At 37.3% G+C, this 15799-nt stretch overlaps 1 protein-coding gene across 3 annotated transcripts in view; it reads right to left on the bottom strand.

Annotated features, from left to right (window-relative positions):
- cadps2 (Ca++-dependent secretion activator 2) overlaps positions 1 to 15799 on the bottom strand; it is a 154313-nt gene that overhangs the window by 138054 nt on the left and 460 nt on the right. The gene's annotated exons all lie outside the window — the stretch shown is intronic.

Raw genomic sequence — 15799 nt, 5'->3', positions numbered from 1 at the left:
TAAAACTGAGACAAATGTGAGCCGTCAGAGATGTAGCAGGCAGACATGCCACATTATGTTGTCACAGCATGACAAAGTGTAGATAACTTGGCTGTAGTAGGAAACAACATAGAAAGACTCTCTTAATGAGCAGGAGAAAGTTTTCCATATTTTAAATGTTCACAAGTTTTATGCAAAGTAGTTTTAAATTGTATGTTGATGCCACAATATAAAGTAAAACTGACTACACAAAAATGCTAACATTTAAATGTGGTATACATTCACAAAAAGTCAGAATATTCTGAAAAACAGATTAATACTTATACCTTCACAATGTTTATGCAGAATTTAAAATTTTCACACTCTGGTTTAAAGTAATGTAATTTCAAATGTTTTAAAAAATGTTTGATGGTCAGAAGATTAACACCACAACTGTATCTGGTAGTGCCGTGTATAGTAGTGCGTTTGCACAAACAATGATGTTTACAATTCAGCACTTGCCTGAACAGCACTTCACAGCCGACTAATCAACATTAGGACTGAATCACACAGACTGCCCATTTCACACCTGACCATATTGCCTTTGATCATTACTGTATAAAGACAGGAGAGTAAACAGAGAGGAGTGAGTCAACCACTTTGTCTCGTTCCTTAATTGGCCCATTATATCCCCAAATAAACAAGCTTTTGCATCAAGTTGCTGCTGTACACCATGATGTCAGTTGTTAAAGGCATCTAATAATCAATTATGTGTGTTTATTTTTATTTATATTTGTATATTCATTCATTTATAGTAAAATATTTATCTTTGTGTGGGATGTGGGAATGCACTCTAAATGGGATGCCAGTCATCATACACACCTTCCAGCAACTTAGCATTGATAAATCCACCTACTGGTATGTGTTTGGGAAGTGGGAGGCAACCCATGTTAAAACAAAAGCTCCACACTGACAGCAAGAAAAAACAAATATCAAACAGGATACTGAGGAGCTATTAAAAAAAAAAAAGAAGAAGAAGAAACACTACCCACTGCTCTACCATGCCACAAAAGGTTTAAATGTATTCCATTAAAAAACTATATTGAACACTAACCAATACCGGCACCTTGGTGCATTTTTAACTAACTATTAGAAGTGTTTTCCGATGGTGATTTTCAGTTGCTGAATGCAGTGTGATGACGGATCACAGGGGCGGTCTCTAAATTGCTGGCACCAATGAAGATAAATGATCATTGTTGCATGCATTTCTTTGCCTTAACATTAAGAGAAGCAAAGAGACGACACTCTAACGTTAAATGCAAATCGCATCCAGGGCTGATACATATTCCATATTTTGGAATTCATCCTTCCACTGCTGTCATCGGTATTATCTGTAAAGAGAAGTGAGTCATTACTGCTGGCAACCCTCCCCAGCCCTGCCAGTGTGTGTCACAAATGAGCTGCTCTGGTCTACAGCATGAGCAGCTATTTCTTCCTTTCCTTAACTTCCATGCTGAAGTTAATCATCATCCATTAGGTTAAGGCAGGTTAGTCTCTCAACCCTAAAGTTATGTGGTTTGTAAACTGCCACTTCTGTTACTGTTTGATTAGAAAACAAAATCATATACATTCTGTGAATTAGGTGTAAATCTTGTAAAATGCCTTTTTCTATGGGGGGTCATAACAATATACTACTAGGGATGCACCGAATGTTCGGCAACCAAAATTATTCGGCCGAAAATAGGCAAAAAAAGTACTTTCGGTGTTCGGCTGAATAAGTAAAAAGGCAGAATAAATTTTGCAGAACAATGACGTTTTTAATGACGCGATCAAATAGTAACCCGCGCAGAGTGAGAGGCGCGCGCTTTATGCAGCAAACATGTCAGCAGTGTGGAAGCACTTTAAAGTGTCAGAGAAAGAGGCAAAAACGGCCGTTTGTAGACACTGTTTTGCTAAATTGTCCAGAGGGGGCGCATCTGCAAAAACGTACAGCACTTTAAGTTTATCACTTAAAATCAAGACACCCCGAACATCATGCAGAGTACGAGAAAGACACGGCGGCTACGGCAACAGCAGCAGCGAATCCACATTTTTTGAACTACTTAATGCACATTTGTTGTTGTAGACATACAGAGTTACATTCTTTCAGCAGTCAGTTATAGGCCTAACATAGGCTATTCAAGAAGGGGGGCTTCAAAGATGGCCAAATAAAAATATTTTTTTATTTTACTAATTTATTTATTTTAAGTTATATCGTGCTTTGTTTGTATAATATCTGCTGGAATGTTAAAAAAAATTTGTTCAGTGTTAAATAAATATTTTGAAATTGTATTTTTGTTATTTGATTTATTTTTCTGAAAAGCAACACAAAATAGTAAAAAGCTAATTTTTACTATTTAATAAATAATTAATATAAATTGGCAAAATAAATGGAAAAAATGCGAAACACCGCGTTCGGTATTCGGCCTTCAGCCAAGCATTTCATTATTATTCGGCTTCGGCCAAGAATTTCATTTCGGTGCATCCCTATATACTACTGATGCAACTATTACACTAGATTCACTGGATTACACTAAATTTACCCCTTTTACTTTTCGTTTTGGGTTAATTTAGTACTCTATCTAGTAGGGCTGGGCAATTTTTATATTTGTTGGTTTTTATTTATTTACGACTAATTGCCCAGTCTCCTTTGTATGTGTTTATGTACTGTCCCCTCATCCAGGAAGCAACATGGTTAAAAACTCTAAATAGCTGAGCATATTTATAGTACACAGTTACATATTTAAAGTGAGCATATTTATAGTACTTTTTTATAGTAATTAAATATCTTTCATTAATCATAATCGAGATAAAATGTTAATTTAATCTCGATTTAAGGACATGTCTGAAGATTTTTTAAACCAAGTATGTGATTTTTGATGGCAACTAGCTGATAAAGTGCAGAGGATTAAGGATAGGTGCAGACAAGGTCCAATGTGTATCTTGATCATACAAACTTTATCTTCAGGGTTTGTTTTAAGATATGTATGACCACATAACTTTTGTAGTGTAAATATCAATGCACTAGTGTGAGTTTCACAGGAAGCAGTGAAAGTTAAACGCCTTATTGCCTTATCTGGTTTATAAGTATTAAACTGTGGAACCTTGGATTACGAGCATAATTCGTTCAGAATTCACGTATTTTAAAAGAATAAATAAATAAACATAAAAATAATTAGCACAAAATATAAGGTAAAAATAAAAAATTAACCTGCACTTTACCTTTAAAAAAAAAGTTAAATCCAGACAGATAAGTGTTTTCGTTTATGCACGCAGGCGCTGTGTGCATGTGTGTGAGAAGCTAAAGTAAGGAGGCCCTCCCCCTCTCCCCCTTTTCGTCTTACACGGTGATCCTTTATGTAAACTACTTACAGTGAAACCTCGGATTGCAAGTAACGCAGTTTGCAAATGTTCCGCAAGACAAGCAAAGATTTTTAATAAAGTCTTGGTTTACGAGTACCGAGTATCATGCATCACGCAGGCGCTTCTTGTTTTGACACCGAGCGTCACGTGATCGTAACTGAGCCAACAGTTTTTCTCTCTCTTGCGCTTCAGAATTGTGGGTAATCATCTCAGTGCACATCTCTCATTGGTATAATCAACATCCATGCACGCGTGTACTGTTTACTATAACACTGTGACGACGAGTGTGCGCGTTAAACATATTTTATTTTTCGTTTGCATGCGCGTGTGTACAGCACGCGAGTACTGTTTATTATAACACACGTGTGCGCGCATGTAAATCAAAAGCAAGTCTCATTAGAGAGGTTAAAGATCCCTTTATTTTTCTCTCCCTTAGCATCCCGAATCTGACACCGTGCCCCTTCACACACACCCTCTTCCTCTCACTGCACCATACCATGACTCACCAACACTGAATACCAAAGAAATGGGCTTATATAACTCAGTACAGAGATATGCGTCTCATGAAGAGAATGAAAGTGACAGGGATGACAAAGAGGATGGGACTGCCTCTGGTGAGCCACTCGCCTGTCAGTCTCAACACTTGAGTGAACACGTCTCCAGTGGTGGGAAGGAAGGAGATCTACTTATATAAACTTCTATACAAAACCAAGCGGGAACAAAAATAACCAAACCTTCTAGTGCCAAACGATTAGACATATGTGGAGAGCAGGGACGTGTTTAAGTGTCATTTCCCGACTGTAAAACCCTGTCAGACAAAAATCACATGTACTGTAGGAAGCTTGGTACAAACAACAGGCACAGGAGAGTGAACAAATTCTTTCAGTAGTGAAAAAAAAAAAAAGAATCGAGGGAGGCAAATAAAGGAATACGATAGAGAGGGGGAGTGAAATAGATTAAAAATAGGGTAGTGGGAGAAGCCGAAAGGGAAATTTGCGCGTGCACGCGCACACACACACCTCACAGCACTTACATAAAGAATGCACATAGCTAGTAGTCTGCCAGAGGGTTTATATATTTACATTTACTAAACTTATTCAGCAGACAGGTCACCAATACTCATGCAGCATATTCGCACAAATGTTTGTAAATATGGTAGGGTTCAGGAAATTTATATTAGGGTCTATGATAGTCTATGGTAGTTTCTACACTGACACATCAAAGGCATCTTGTACTCAAAATCTTGATTTTAAAAAACAGCCAAGTCCTTTCGAAATAGCATTTTTCTGATTATATTGCCCGGGTTCGAATTTAGGTTACATTTTCTACCTTTTCATATTTTCCCTACAGCAAAAATACACCTGAACAGCAAACACATGTGCCTGTTTTGAACGCATGAAAGAAGGGTAAAATAAATCAATAAAATAATTAATTAATGAATAAACCTCTACTCTTCCGATTTTGTTAAGTGGCTATGAAGATTTTTGGTCATTTTACCACAAGAGCATTAGTAAGGTCAGACATAATGTTGGGTAAAAAGGCCTGGGGTGCAGTCAGCTTTTCAAGTCATCTCAAAAGTGTTCGGTGGGCTTGGGATGTGGACTTCAGCTTGCCAAACCATGTCTTCATGGGGCTTGTTTTGTGTACAGGAGCACCTCTATGATGAATATGTCTACAATAATATTTTAATCAAAAATCACTATTCTAATGGTATAAAGTCAACTCTGAAAGCATTGGAACGAAAATGTTACTCTGTCCTGTACACAAAGCATACATATGGAACAGCACTGTAGTTTTTACTTCTTGATAATTAACATCTACTGTAGGCATGTTAAACAACCCAAAAGATGGTGGCTAATCTCTCTATTTCTTTGCCAATTACTATCTGGCCTGTTGTTTCTATCTTGTGGTATTAGCTCTATATTTCTACACTGAGTCTTTTTTAAATAGAGGATTGTAACCCCTTCACTGCTGCCCTGTGGAGGTCGTGGTGAGGTCATGAAATGTCATTTTTGGATATTTCTTGACAACTCTTATTTGTTATTACTTAATAATGATTTTCTTGGCTGACCTGCTCAAAGCACCGACATATGGTCTTCATGATAGTTTAAGCCTATTTAACAACAAATGTACTCCTCACAAGTAAAATCTAGGGCTCAAACCAAGGGTTAGCAGGGAAAATGGTTTACTTTTTTTTTTAGATATAGTCAGACAATATTTTTATTAACTATTTTTAAGCAGTTATATCTTGGCAGTATTCTGTACTATCCTTTAAATTAGTGCTGAGGGATATGACCTTGAATCAAATCATGATTAACTGAACATTTTACCTCAATTATGATCAAAGAAATTTCCTTTGTTTCAGAAACAAAGTTCAGTAGAATTATTTGTTCCACATGCAGTGAAAGTTTCTTTAAGGACTTACACAGAAAAAAAAATAATAATAAGAGAAGTTTACAACAAACTGGTCCATCCCATCTCACTGCAGTGGTCCGTCTAAATCACCTGTTTATCTTCATCTCCAAGCATTAAACGCTTTGCTGCCCTTGGATTGTGGGTAATCCATGCTCAGTGTCAGAGTGCGTGTCCGTCATTCGTATAGTCAACATTCGTACATGTGTGTGCTGTTTACTATAACATTGTGACCACGTGTGTGCACATTTTCTTTCTTTTGTGTCCAAGTGTAGTGACTGTTCTTTAGTCAGTATACTGCAACAACAGCCCCCGGGAAGGAAAAAAAAAAGGAAAAAAAAGTTAAAAGGGCTGTAGCAGTGCGGGAGATCAATCCTCAAATGGAGGCAAAAGCAAGTGTCATTAGAGAGGTTGCTTGTTAAAAATTCCAGTTTGCCGACAAACACTGAACTGAGAGAGAGCAGTGATTCTGTTAGAGCGTGTGTGTGTGTGTGCGCATGTGTGCAAGTCGTCATACACAGTAGCCCTCCCCCTCCTGCTTCTCTCTCTCATCTGACACCAGATACAATTCTTTTCAAAAGGTAAAGTGCATGTTAATTTGTATTATTTTATGTTTAAATTTTTATATAAATATTTTTGGGTTGTGAAATGAATCAGAGTTTCCATCATTTCTTATGGGGAAATTTGCTTTGATATGCGAGTGCTTTGGCACGCTTTTGGAACAAATTATGCTATCAATCCATGGTTTAAACTTAACCATTTTGAATACAATTTAGCACTTCCGAACTCTAAAATCAAGCAAAGACTTGTGAAATCTTGCTAGTGCTCATTTTAATACCGGTTTGCCTAGTAAGATTACAAATTTTAAAACTTTAAAATTTAACTTTAAAACTTAAAACTGCAAATATGGATATAATCAAGTACATCTTCCTGCTAGTCCAGTCATTAAAACTCAGTTGTGATTACATAAGCCTTTTTGAACTTTAGATTTTAACTACCTAAATAAGACAACAGCATCATGTCATGAGGTCAGTCTGTCTACAGCAGGTATACAGTTGTGTGCAAAGGTTTTATTACCCCTGGCCTAAGAACACTTTTTTATTATTTATATATTTTTATAATTACATGAAACTCTACAAACAATAGTAACCTTATATTTTAACAACTTAAAAAATAAATACATGCAAAAAGTTGACATGTCAAGTACCGATATCCTTTCATACTGTATATACCATCATTTTCAAGTACTTTTTTGCCAGTTAGGAGTTATTCTGTTCTTCTTTGACAAAATTTAAAGAATGCATTTTGAAACGTTTTAGGTCACATTTGCTTGAATCTGTTGGAAATTTCTTCCATCTGCACATACCATGTTTCTTGTTCCTCTTGTAACAATTACTTGGCAGCTTAGATACCTTGGCAAGGTATTCTTTTCATAAACTGCTGTTTATTTTGTCCTCTACACTGTAAAAACCTCAAATAGATAAATGTAGCTCTGGTGCTATATACTGTAGCTAGATATTCTCTAAAATTAATTTATCTTTACAATACTTCTCTTGTTTCTTTAATCAGAGCTCTGCTGTGGAGGATTAAGTCAGAAGGGTGACGGATGGCTTTTTATAGCTGCTGGACAAGCGAGCGTGAACAAGCTGTTGAAGTAGTCCTTTAGGGCCTGGGTGACTGCAGCAGTTTTAGAAGTGACGTTTGGTCAGGTCTGTGCTCTAAACATTGAATTCCAGGAGGACTGGAATGAAACCTTGAAAGCTATTTAACAATATTATTGGACTTTATTGACCTTTAAGCAAAGTAGAACCTGTATTCTTCTAATTCATGCAGATCACTGTGTAAATTGATTTGTTTTTGAAAGAATAAAGTTTTTTTTTTACGTAGTGTTTGTATGTTTTTATTGTCGGGGAATTGTTAGGCCAACTTGTTTTCATAGAAAAACAATCACTTGAACAAACTACATTAATGGCCTAAAACGGAAGACAACTTAACTAGTCTTTTTATCTATTTAAAAAGTTAAGTCAACCCCAGAAAAATATAATTAATTGAGTCTACAACCATTACTACTTAAGCTGACTTAAGTTGATACAACTCATAATTCAAATATTTAAGATTTTAAACAGAGTACATATTGTGTCAACTACAGTAAACAGCAATGTAAAATATTTTATCTGGCCAGCAAATTTCTCTAAAAGTTAAGTAAACTTTAAAAGGCTGTGCAACCTATTACTTAACTTTTTTATGTTGAGGCAGTTTTTTTTTTTTTTTTTTAACAGTGTACATATCCTGTTGGTGATTGATTTTTTGATTTCTAAATAGAGTTTATTTCTCTATACTAATGTTTGCAAAATGCTTCTAGTTAATTTAGATGTTGTTCTACATACAGTACATCAAATATTCACTTTTGTGATTAGGTTGCAGGTAAGGTTTTCCTTTCATAGCTCTTCAATGCAGATCAAAGAATGGTGCACCACCACACCCACGTCCCTAAACTTTCCTGCAGGTCCTTGCTGTCATTTGTAGACATTGCTTTGACATTTGAACTGGCCAGCATATAGGAAGTTCTATCTAAATGTTTCCACGGTCTTGCAAATGTTGCCCTAAGGTTCCACAGTTACTTTTAAAAAGCAATTCCTAATGGCATTTGGCCTGCAGATATTGTGAGATGAATATCTTTTAATGGCCTTCCCAGGGCTGTTCAGTGTTAGCACAAGCTTTGAAAAGTCAGAAAGTTTATAACGCTCTGGAATTGTTATTCCTAATGAATTCCAGCCTATCAAACTCTAATGAGTCAGTAAAGGCCGAACAAGTTAATTAGGTTCTATTTTAGAGCTGGAAGGCTCTTCAAACTTTTGCCACAACTACGTTTTTTTTTAGGTTCCTTAAATATAGCAACTATACACTACCATTTGCAGAAAATCAATTAAAAACATTGTCTACTGTGTTTGCTTTTTTTCACTTCAAATATATTTATTGACCAGTGTGACCAATACAGTACATTAGGCATAACTACATTACATTTCTTCTACCAACTCTGTGAAAAATTTCACCACTTGTGCTGTAAACATTTCAATTCTTGTGTGCTAGAAGATCTTACTTAAAAGAAGTCCACCAAATGAACAATTAAAAGGCCAGGCTATCCAACACAAAACAGGCAGAATACTGGCGGGAATAATGTTCTCCTGCCAAAATGTTGGCTTGCCAAGTTATATTTTTCATTGCCTTGTGGACCGTGATTCTTTTTTTGATGTTACAGTACAAAGTTTCGCCAAGTAAACAAAAACCTACTTGTAGACAGTAAAGAGACTCTGGCTCTGGAGTGGCAATTTGGCCTGTCTTTCTTAGTTTAAAAAGTCTTTAGGTTTTTAACTGTTTTTTGCAATCAATATGTTTGGACCTGGACACTGATATACATAAGCTACTGCAATCTTTTAGTGAAAAAATGCCTGCTCTGCAGTGCACAAATGTTCCTTGCTACTGCAACAACCCATTTGGACACAGGCAATTAAAACTACAGACAAATCGGATTTACATTTATGGCATTTGGCCCCTGTCCAGAGCTAACTTCCATGAGTGATTTGAAGGCTTTATCAATAAATACATCCTTATACTGGTTCTCTGACCATTAGACCAATGAGTTACTGACCATCAGTACCATCTGTCTTAAATATTGTTGGGAAGTTTTTATAACGATTCTAACGGAGAAAAACTATAGTGATCAGTAGTTGCTGATGTATGCTGGATCCAGAGTGGGTTTCTTTGAGATAAAAGTTACACTTACTCCCTTGAATGCAGACCTGTTGCAAGGACATGACCGGTAATTTTAAGAACTATTAATGATACTGTAGTTGTGATAAACGATAAATTATGTCATTGTGAAATATGGGAACATATTCAGTGGTCAGGCAGGACAAAACAGGAGGAGCTTGCAGAGTTAACTTGTAGTGAAGAAAACATGTTGTGGAAAAGATGGCAGCGAGGCTGCTTACAAGCTTTTTCCCCTGTAGAAGGGAAAAAAAAGAGCATGTAGAGTTTTGCCTTCTTCCGCATTCTCTCTGTGGTTATTCATTTTCTTCTAATTTATTTCCACTGCAGATCTGATAACCAAAATTAGGTGACTTTCAAAATGTAATTTTCAATGTGCACACAGTCAAAAAAATTGATTCGAAGGATAAATTAGATTTGACTTCTTGTTTTTCTGTGTTCTTTATTTCTTTAAGAAATACTGCAAAGAGACAGGACAGGCATTTAAAAAAAATGATTGTGTGGTGGTTTGATTTGGCCCACAGACATCAGGGTTGATTATTTTCCAATAGCAGCAAACATTTTACTCCTCAAAGACCACAGTAATGTTTACAGGAGTAAATATTCATTCATTAGAAAATAACAGTACACTATTGTCTGTTTATCTTCTTGTTGGTCTTTCGGCTGCTCCCCGGCAAGTGGCAGCCACAGCGAAACATCCTGTCCGCACATACAAGCAAGGATTAGTGGTGGGTGTTTCGCCCGCCATGCGAAAGGCCCGGGTTTGATTCCCAGCCAGTACCCCCTGGGTACCCAGTCCCCCCCCGGCCATCAAATTACTATGGCCGTTAAAAAATACAACAAAAAAATATAGTATGCAGTATACCAAATAGGCCCATGGCACAGCCTAAGATTTTATCCTTAATGCTCGAAAAACGAAAAACAAACTGTATTTATGGAGTTGTGGGCATTAACCATGGCATGCTTTAAAATATTAAAATTGATATACTATATACATATTATGGCGGCACAGTGGTGTAGTGGTTAGCACTGTCACCTTGCACCTCCAGGGTCCGGGCTCGATTCCCGTCTCTGTGTGCATGGAGTTTGCATGTTCTCCCTGTGCTTGGTGGGTTTTCTCCAGGTACTTCGGTTTCCTCCCACATTCCAAAGACATGTAGCTAAGGTTAATTGACGTTCCCAAATTGCCCGTAGTGTGTATGTGTGTGCCCTGTGATGGACTTGCACCCTGTCCAGGGTGTACCCTGCCATGTGCCCAAAGTCTCCTGGGATAGGCTTAAGGCCCCCAGCGACCCTGAATACAGGATAAAGTGGTATAGAAGATGAGTAAGATGAGTATACATATTATGCATTTATATTAGTTTGAGAATACACAACTTTTTTCTTAGATTCCCTGTTATAAGCAGCACTCCATCACTTACACGGTGCACCGGTTTTTCACACTCCTCAGGGGTACATGCGGCAAACTGACAGGTGGAATTGATGCTTTCACAAATTGCCTTCACTAATTTTTATCTTTAGAGGTAAGAGAAGGGCAGAATTTTGCTTTGGTTATTTTTTATCCTTTTTACTTCCTCCCGTGCCTACAAAACACTACAAGGTAAGCGTAGTCAAAAACATGTGTCATACTTTGAGCCAGGAATATTTTCAGTTCGAAATAAACTTTAAGCCAGATTCCTAGAGGTGATTGACCTTGACCTAGGGCTGAGCAATTTCCATTTTTTGGCCATTTAAGGAGTTCCTGGGAGGCCAGCATTTAGACATAAAGCAGTCAGATCAAAGCCATGGCGTACAGAGAAAACTTTTGACCTTGATGGTACCCAAGCACAAGTAAAAGGCAGGTACAAGTGAATTAGTGTAGCAGGGGATCATACGGTATATAGCATGGGTCCTGAATTAAAAAGGTCCGGTCAATAACAAATGTTTGCGTTAGGATTCATAATTCTATATATGCAGTCATTGTAAGTCTATAAAAAAAATAAGGTATGACAGTGGTAGATGTATGTTAATTTCAACCAGATTATACAAAAATTATTTCTCTTCAACTGGAGGGAGGGGAAAAAAAAGAAGAAAAAAAAAAGTGTTGGCCCATTGAACGATAGTTCGACATTAAAATAAAAGCCATTTATTGCTGACTGTAGCTCACCAATTTTGCTTGTGTCTTCTGTTGAGTGACACATACACTCACCTGAAGGATTATTGGGAACACCATACTTATACGGTGTTTGACCCCCTTTCGCCTTCAGAACTGCCTTAATTCTACGTGGCATTGATTCAACAAGGTGCTGAAAGCATTCTTTAGAAATGTTGGCCCATATTGATAGGATAGCATCTTGCAGTTGATGGAGATTTGTGGGATGCACATCCAGGGCACGAAGCTCCCATTCCACCACATCCCAAAGATGCTCTATTGGGTTGAGATCTGGTGACTGTGGGGGCCATTTTAGTACAGGGAACTCAATGTTATGTTCAAGAAACCAATTTGAAATTATTCGAGCTTTGTGACATGGTTATCCTGCTGGAAGTAGCCATTAAAGGATGGATCCATGTTCTCATTCTGTTTACGCCAAATTCTGACTTTACCATTTGAGTGTCTCAACAGAAATCGAGACTCGTCTTCAACTGTCCAATTTTGGTAAGCTCGTGCAAATTGCAACCTCTTTTTCCTATTTGTAGTGGAGATAAGTGGTAACTGGTGGGGTCTTCTGCTGTTGTAGCCCATCCTTCTGCTGTTGTAGCCCATTCTGCTGTTGTAGCCCATCCGCCTCAAGGTTGAGCGTGTTGTGGTTTCGCAAATGCTTTGACCTTTAGCATTAACAAGGCATTTTCGCCCACAGGACTGCCGCATACTGGATGTTTTTTTCCTTTTCACACCATTCTTTGTAAACCCTAGAAATGGTTGTGCATGAAAATCCCAGTAACTGAGCATATTGTAAAATACTCAGTCTGGCACCAACAACCATGCCCCGCTCAAAATAGCTTAAATCACCTTTCTTTCCCATTCTGACATTCAGTTTGGAGTTCAGGAGATTGTCTTGACCAGGACCACACCCCCAAATGCATTGAAGCAACTGTCATGTGATTGGTTGATTAGATAATTGCATTAGTGAGAAATTGAACAGGTGCTCCTAATAATCCTTTAGGTGAGTGTATAACTACACCCACCTCGATAAGAAAAAGCGCTAGATTACTAGTATATTAATTACTCTTATTTTTCAGAAAACCATCAGGGTTTGGACGGAACAGTCACTCAAATTAGAGCCATTATGAAGGCTTTACAGACCATAGATAGCATCTCAATATCAACTGTTCAAAGGGTATTTACTGCATATTTAGATGCCTTCGGCATTAATTTGGAATGTAGAAAAAAATAAATAAATAAAATTTGATGGGATCATGGAATTGAAAAGTGTGCCCCAACGTTTGACTGGTAATGTATGTATTAGGGCCGGGACTCAATTAAAAAAATAATCTAATTTATTAAAGGCTTTGTAATTAAGTAATCGAAATTAATCGCATATAAATTTTTTACCTGAGAACAGTGAGAAGTAAGTTTTTTCATATGGATTTTTAGTATACCATTGAATAATGACTTTTCAACTCTATATGTTTAGCATTAAGGTGATACTTGAGGCTCGATGTGCTGCGGTGATATGCAAATTCCTTGTTGCATAGCTTGCACACAGCCATGCTCTTATCGACGCTTCCATCCATTCGTTTTTTATAACAAAATTTCCTATCCACAGGGCCAACCAAAGCGGTCTCATCAGCTTCTTTGTCCATGTTCACTGTGGTTTGTTTTTGTCTGAACGCTAGTTGGTGCTCCAGTATAATCGGTCCGCCGAAACTCATCCAGTGAGAAACGTTCTGCGGTGCAAAAATAAGTGCGATTAAAATGCGTAAAAAAAAAATGTATGCGTTATTTTTGTATAATTAATTAATCTAAATTACCGCGTTAAAGTCCCGGCTCTAGTATGTATATAAAAATGCCCTTGACAAAATAAGAACATATTAAAATAATTGATAGATTGGAAAGTGGTCACATTCCAGTCGCATTTAAAGTGCAATTACATGCATAAAACAAGATGTGTTAATACAAATTTATTATGATTGGAAGAGCTGAATCTGTGTGTTTACAAAGAAATGGCAATCATGTAGAGGTTTTTTTTTAAATAAAATTACATCTCGCTAAAAAGTGGTAATTTCATAAGGAGAATTTTGGAACATCTCTCCCTTAAGTCAGGGAAAATCAAGCAGAAGTCGAGCATAAAGAAGCTAGCAGAGACAACCTGCTTCATACAGTATAATTTCTTTGGACGTATAAACATTTTCACATCGGCACCACTTTAAGATAACAGCGCAAATTCAATTCAACTTGAAGGGAAGCAGTTGCTATGTTTAGTGGTGCCATCTCACAGCTCCAGGTTTTCTGGATCATTCCTGAGGTTAGGGTTCTGTCTGTCAGGAGCTCTCCTCACTCCTCATGAGTGTTCATTTAGTTCTCTGGAGGTAAAAGATTGCCTACTCTAAATAGCCCCTAGATGAGAGTGTGTGCATAAGTGTGAATGCGTGAGTGTTGCTCAGTGATAGACCCCATGGGTATATTTCCACTTCATGTCCAATGTTGCCCAAGTTTGGATCCCAAGACAAACCTGACCAGGATAAAGGATTTACTTCTTCCTACTTATTTTCGAACATATTTCTTCTGTTTGTTTATTATATTGTTTCATGTTCGAAACAAAGTATTTAAAAAAAAAAATTTATTAAAAAAAAATATATATTGTTATAGTGTGTGAAGGATTTCTTCAAAAATGTCACATACCCAATGACAGATGTTTCTCAGTTATGTATACAGAAACAAATATTAAATGTAAGTCATTTTACACAGTAGCTTACACAACATTTAATTGCAAATGGCTTACACAGTGTTTAGCCCAACATAGCTTATGTGTAGGTAACCTCATGACAGCACTAAAAAGCCGCTACATATCTGCAACTAAATGTACATCTTCCATTGTGTAAAAGGTCACATGAAACATCTATACTTTCTTTTTTCAATGCTGGCATATGTATGCAATTAGACACTGAAGTCAATATTGGTTTAAATGTCACACTCATAAAGCTAGAGGTGCTCTTTACTAGTCTAAATATTCATGGTGGCTTGTGCCTCTTTTGCTATTATTTTAATGAGACAGTTAATGAGATGTTTCTAGTTTGCTACTTAACTGTCATGGTGTGGAGTTACATGAGATAGAATATAAAAAATGTTTAAAATACTAATGTTAATATTAAATATAGCTTATGGCCTGAAAATGAGCAGAGTGGATGTGGGAAAAGGTAGGCATAGCCATAAGGGTGTAGAGCTTAAACATAAAGTTGTACATCCCCTTTACTACACTCTCAGAACATGCTAGTCCATGCCGGAGGGAGAACCTTTTGGATCTTAACTGCGGTCTGTTTTATTGTGTCATTTTTAAAGCTTTACTGTGCAAATGTTTACAGTTTAGTAATATTACAGTTTAACCTTCATCTTCTTAACCTCTTATCCTGTGCAGTAATAGGGTCAAAGGAAGACTGAAGCCCATCCCTGGAAACTTTGGACACAATGCAGGGTACACCCTGAAGAGGGTGCCAATCCATCACAAGGCACACACACACACACAACGGGCAATTTGGGAACACGAATTAACCAAACCTGGATGTTTTTGGACTGTGGGCGAAACCGGATTACCCAGAGTAAATCCACCAAGCACGGGGAGAACATGGAAACCCCACACCCACAGACCCAGGAACCCTTGACCCTGGTGGCACAAGGCCACGGTGCTGCCAAATACTAATCTTGTTAACATTATATATAGCTTATAAGAAAGAGTAGGTGTAGAGCTTAAACATGAAGTTCTATACAGTAGACACATCTCCTTTCTGCTATACTACACTCTCCGGGAAGGGTGTGAGAACCTTTAGCATGTTTAGTGCAGTGTCTGTTGTACTGTGCCATTTTAAAGCGTCACTCTTCAAGAGAAATGACGAGCAAATGTATAGTTTAGTAACGTCGCAGTTTTTTGTTCTGAGTATGCAGATAAATAAAAAGCAGTATTTAAGTATAAATTTGCCCATATGTTTCGAGGAGTAGGCGTTGGTAAATAAACAAACGTGCTGCAGTTGTTGTTATTGTTTGGAACTGGAGTTGTAGAGACAGAGTCAGTGTGAGAAAATGCGCCGAGTGTAACAGGTGTTTATTTTCACTTGCTCTAAACGC

The sequence above is a fragment of the Clarias gariepinus genome, chromosome 2 (genome assembly GCF_024256425.1).
Source record: "Clarias gariepinus isolate MV-2021 ecotype Netherlands chromosome 2, CGAR_prim_01v2, whole genome shotgun sequence".
NCBI lineage: Eukaryota > Metazoa > Chordata > Actinopteri > Siluriformes > Clariidae > Clarias > Clarias gariepinus.
Note: the sequence above shows the minus strand (reverse complement) of the source record. Positions and strands in the feature narration are given on the sequence as shown.